The 6033-nt window shown below is 35.9% G+C and overlaps 1 protein-coding gene across 2 annotated transcripts in view; it reads left to right on the top strand.

The window, feature by feature from the left end:
- Positions 1–6033, top strand: part of LOC107566831 (FA complementation group A) — a 75090-nt gene that overhangs the window by 1073 nt on the left and 67984 nt on the right. The window lies entirely within an intron of this gene.

Consider the following 6033-nt stretch of genomic DNA (forward strand, 5'->3'; position numbering starts at 1 on the left):
TATAACCTTTGTTAAAGGGGTATGTGATTTATATATAGTTTGCTATACTATCGTAAATGTTGTTTTAACCATGTGCGATTTGACATTATTGAGTATTTTGCAAAAACCATTCAAAACATCCCTACAGAGCGCACGCATATTTTACGTGAAGTCTAGACTAGTGCGTGTGCGCATTTAGAGTGTGTTCTTTCACTGCATGATTCAGTCTATTCAAATGCATTTAGAATGATCACAAATTCAAGACATGATGGCAGAAAATTTATAGCTAAATATCGTCTAATTATCGTTATCGATAAAATATCAAGATATAATTTTTTTGTCAGTATTGCACACCCCTACTATAGACACAGCCAGTTTTACTCACTGAGAGATTTATTCATCATAAAATTATTACTTCATAATTTTATGATGAATAAAATTATTACTTCAAAATTGTATTCGAGTCTTACACACATGCTGTACAGATAATGTAGAGCGTGCATTAATTTGAATGATGACAGCTATTATGGGAGGTTATCATGGCTTGATGGAGCGCAGGAGATGCAGATAACATGATCTTGACCCTTTTAAGAAACTTTAATTAATACTGTCATGTAGGGCTGGACGATATGGCCTAAATTTATATCACGATATATTTATTAATTTCGGTCGATATGATGTAATTCCGATATTGATATGAACACTTATTTAAAAAAAGCCTTGTAAAAACTGCCAAGAACGCCCACAACAGATGTCTGTGCATACAAACTTATGAAAAATTAATTTGACAAGTCTTGACACCTCATATAAAACCATATAATATTTTAGGGAAAAAAAAAAAAAAGCACAAATAAATGAATGCTCACCTTTTATTTGTATTTAGCCTTCATACAAACAAGAAATGTGAAATCACGGTCAAATAATCGTCTCAGACTCACCTAATTAATATTAATATCTTTAACTTCAAACTATAAGCGAACATACACTACCAGTCAAGATTTTTTATGTTTTATAAAGACGTCTCTTCTGCTCACCAAGCCTGCATTTATTTGATCCAAAGTACAGAAAAACAGTAACATTGAAATATTTTTACTATTTAAAATAACTGTTTTCTATTTTAAAATGCATTTCATTCCTGTGATTTCAAAGATATATTTTTAGCATCATTACTCCAGTCACGTGATCTTTCAGAAATCATTCTAATATTCTGATTTGCTGCTCAAAAATCATTTATTATGATGTTGAAAACAGCTGAGTAGAATTTTTTCAGGTTTCTTTGATGAACAGAAAGTTCAGAAGAACAGCATTTATTTGAAATAGAAATCTTTTGTAACATTATAAATGTCGTTATCATCACTTTTAGCGTCTTTGCTAAATAAACTTATTCATTTATATAATTTCTTTCACAAAAAAAAAAAAAAATCATACTGACTCCAAGTTTTTGAATGGAATAGTGTATAATGTTACAAAAGCTTTTTATTTCAGATCAATGCTGATCTTTGGATCTTTTTATTCATCAAAGAATCCTGAAATAAAAAAAATGCTTAAACTGTTTTAAATATTCATAATTAGCAAATCCGCATATTACAATGTTTTCTGGATCATGTGAAACTGAAGACTGGAGTAATGATGCTGAAAATTCAGCTTTGATCACAGCAATAAATTAAATTTTTAAATATATTCAAATAGAAAGCAGTTATTTTAAATAGAAAAATGTTACTGTTTTGCGGTACTTTGGATCAAATAAATGCAGGCTTGGTGAACCAAAGAGAATTCTAAAAAAAAAAAAAAAAACATTAAAAATCTTACTGTCCAAAAACTTTGACTGGTAGTGTAGGCTGATTATTCTTATAGATTGAAACAAATGTGCTTTAGCCAGTATAAAGAGTATGAAAGGTGCTCTGAGTTTCTGCAGAAAATAAAAATAAAGAGCTACAACAAAAACATGTTGCTGGAGACGGGCTTTTAAAAATGCAAACTGCTTGTCTGCCAGCAGGAGGCGCTGTGAGAGCGGTAGAACGCTCCGGTTACTAAAATATCTCCGTGATGTCTCGTGAAAGCTCGAGAGGGAACTAGCGGTTTCTCCAGTAATGGCTGTAAACAAATCAGCTCTGCTCATGGCTACTTTATCAGATCAAATGAAAATGCCATGGAAGCTTTTCTGAAGACAGTCGGTTCCCTTCAGAGATACATTCATATAAAACATCCGCACGTGTTTTGATTTTGAAACGTGCAGTGCTCATGTTTATTCAACGAAGTCAAACGCCACAAATAAATCAATATATGGAAAACACTGGTAATGTATATCGAAATATCGGAAATGTGTTTAAAAATCATATCACCGTTATTGAAAAAAATTGTATCGCGATACATATTGATATTGAATTATTGTCCAGCCCTACTGTCACGTAACAAATCTGTTCAAATATCAAATTAAATGAATTGCTAATTACATTGAAATAAAAATTTAAAACATTAGAAATTGTGAATATAAATATTTGGGAATCATGTAAAAAAAAAAGAAAAAGAAATGAATAAAAACTGCACATTTAATTGATCTATTATAACGTTTTAACATTAACATTATAACATTATTTTGTTCGCTTGGCTGTTTCCTTATAAAAGTCCAGAAATGTGTCAAGTTTTTCGTCTGGTGTCTTTTTTAATTATATGATGTCATTACGTTGCTGTCTTGCCGCCAGCCAATCGCTGCATTGCTGATCGTGGTTTCGAGTATCGATACATAGCCCCTTTTAAACCAACCCATGAACACGCAATTGTCTCCGATAACTCAATCCAGCCATACTACTAATCATCAGCAGGTCCGTTCGAAGAACCGAATTAGCCAGATCCTGATTAGCCCAATTGTATCATCTTGGATGTGACATTTAATCTCGGATGTAATAAACGACGTATGAAGAACGGGCCCCTGATCCGTGCTGGTCACTGAGGAAATACTTCAACTTTGCGCTGTGGATCCCCGGATCGGCTTTCACTACGGACGAAGCGGAGTCCAGCCTGGGGTCGTCACATGTGGTTGCCACAAGCCTGCCTGCCGCCGCTCACCCAAGCCGGCCTCCGCTTGCTCTAGCCCGCCGTGTGTGACACCGTTTCGTTGTGAAAGCAAAACTACTTTGTTTGGCCTTCCAAAAGAGGACACGACTAGAAATCAGTGGTTAAGTTGTATTTAAAACACTGTTCCAGAACAGCAAATGCCTCGTTTATAATGGGTTTTAATGTTTTTGTCTCGTCGCTCCGGCCGGACACGCCATCACAGTATGGTAGGGGTGTAACATTTCCGTCACACGCTTGAGGTATTCAGCCAATCACAACGCACTGGATAGCTGGCCAGTCACAGCACACCTCACATTTCAGAATGATGAGCTTTGTAAAAATTTACGAGTTCAGAAAGGCAGGGCATAGACCAGAAACAATAATGTACAGCAGGGGTGCCCAACTCTGCTGCTGGCGATCGACTGTCCTGCAAAGTTCAGCTCCAACCCTAATCAAACACACCTGAAGCAACTAATTAGGGTCTTCAGGATCACTTAAAAATTAAAGGCTTTGATTAGAGTTGGAGCTAAACTTTGCAGGACAGTCGATCGCCAGGAGCAGGGTTGGGCAGCCCTGATGTACAGTATGTGGAAAATAATGTGTTTTTTTAACCTTAAACCGCATAAACACATTTCATTACACCAAATACTGTTATTTTTAGCAACATCATATGACCCCTTTAAAATATTTGAACTTCTGCGGCTAGACCGTATGCGACCGGCCAACCGGATGTGATGTATGCTATTTAAAAACTATTAGTGTAAGGTTAGAATTACTTAAAATCTGAACAGCGAAAAAAAACTAAAACATGAAATCTGATTTTTTTCTAATTTAATTTAAACCACATATGGAGGGTACGCCTACGTCGTTACCAATGCAACCCATGCAGATAGGTAGTTTATGTCTAGACATACAAATCTGATTAGATCAATTGAAATTACTAGTGCAGACGGTCTGCCTGAAAAGATCTGATTTGAGAAAAAAAATCCAATTTGCCTGTAGTCTGAACATAGCCCATGACAGCTTAGAAAACCACTGACTTAAACCAGTGCGCGCACACACACACACACACAAAACTCTTATATTTCTTCTTTGCATATCTCTTGTTCTCTGGGTTGGTACTAATCTAGCTGTTTAATAAAACCCAGTGGCGGCTCGTGGGTTTTAAAATAAAGGAGGCACACTAATTGTATTGGTCTGGGATCCCTGCCGATTATTATTATTATTATTATTATTTACTTAACCACTTTAAAATGGCTTTTTGGTTGCTTTTAGTCAGAAAACGTAAAGAAAACGATACACATACAAGATAATGTAATTTCACTTACCTGGCCTATCACTTGAAGCAAACATCCATCCCTTCTTAAAAGTCTATGTTAAAAGAGACCTGCCTGTTGTGCCATTTAATTAAGCCGACTGCTGTAGCCTATATCCAGCTTAGGCTGTTTTCCCTTTTTTTTTATTTGTATATATACTGTTTGAATGACAGCTTGGTAGAGCTGTTGGCGATCAAATATTCAATATCACTACTCATCATAAATACTTGGTACATTATCAGCGCAGCGGCAGACGTTCAAACTAATATCACGTAATTTACGTCTCTATGATGCTTGGTTGATATCAGAAGGAGGCTTGCGAGGCGTCCCTTGCGAGGGTTCTTTTCTCAACACTCCTGAGCACTGAAAGTGAACACTCAATGGTGATTGGCTAATTTTTTTTTTTACTAACAGAGGCACGAGATCACAGCTCTTCCCCGGCCTCCCGCTCTCCTTCTCTATCACCTAGCGGTTGTAATTACATCAGCAGATTCGGCACATTCGCAATAGAAAAATGGCGCTTACACATTATGGTATTACAACTGTGAAATTACAAACAAAAAATACACATTCTGAGACATTAACTAAAATTGTGAATTTTATTAATATTAAATCGTCTTCCTCCCATTTTCACCTCAACATTATGGGGAAGCTCTGCCTCGCCTGACGAGCCGCCACTGATAAAACCTACTTCAATGTCAACAAATACAATCTGAATTTTTAAAAAAATGTATCAATAAATGTTACTTTTAATGCTATTAAAGGGATAGTTCACCCAAAAATGAAAATTTGATGTTTATCTGCTTACCCCCAGGGCATCCACGGTGTAGGTGACTTTGTTTCTTCAGTAGAACACAAACGGAGATTTTTAACACAAACCGTTGCAGTCTGTCAGTCTTATAATGGAGGTGAATGGTTATCACGGCTTTGAGAGTCATAAAACATACACAAACAAAACCAAATTAAACCCTGCGGCTCGTGACGATACATTGATGTGTAAGACACAAAACGATCAGTCTGTGCAAGAAACTGAACAGTATTTATATCGTTTTTTTACCTCTGATTTCCACCGCAATGTCTGAATGTTACTAAAGTTCTATCATTAAATAATATTGATTATCATATTATAATGCTTGACTGACTGATGTTAAGAGTGTACTTTCAGAAATTTTTAAAACTGGCATTTTACAAACATATATATATATATATACAGTGGTGTGAAAATGTTTTGCCCCCTTCCTGTTTTTTTTAATTGTTTGCATATTTGTCACTTAAAAGATTCAGATCATCAAACAAATTTTAATTACACAAACATAACCTGAGTAAATATAAACTGCAGTTTTGAAATTATGATTTCATTTATTAAGGGAAAAAAGCTGCCCAAACCTGCCTGGCACTACGTGAAAAAGTAATTGCCCCCCTAAATCTAATAACTGGTTGTGCCGCCCTTTGCAGCAACAACTGCAATCAAGTGTTTGCGATAAATGGCAATGAGTCTTTCACAGGAATTTTGGCCCACTCTTCTTTGCAGAATTGTTTTCATTGAGCCACATTGGAGGGTTTTTGAGCGTGAATGGACTGTTTAAGGTCATGCCACAGCATCTCTATCGGATTTAAGTCTGGACTTTGACTAGGCCACTCCAAAACCTTAATTTTGTTTTTCTTGAGCCATTCAAAGGTGGAC

The sequence above is a fragment of the Sinocyclocheilus grahami genome, unplaced genomic scaffold (assembly GCF_001515645.1).
Source record: "Sinocyclocheilus grahami isolate Dianchi unplaced genomic scaffold, SAMN03320097.WGS_v1.1 scaffold1103.1, whole genome shotgun sequence".
NCBI classification, from domain to species: domain Eukaryota; kingdom Metazoa; phylum Chordata; class Actinopteri; order Cypriniformes; family Cyprinidae; genus Sinocyclocheilus; species Sinocyclocheilus grahami.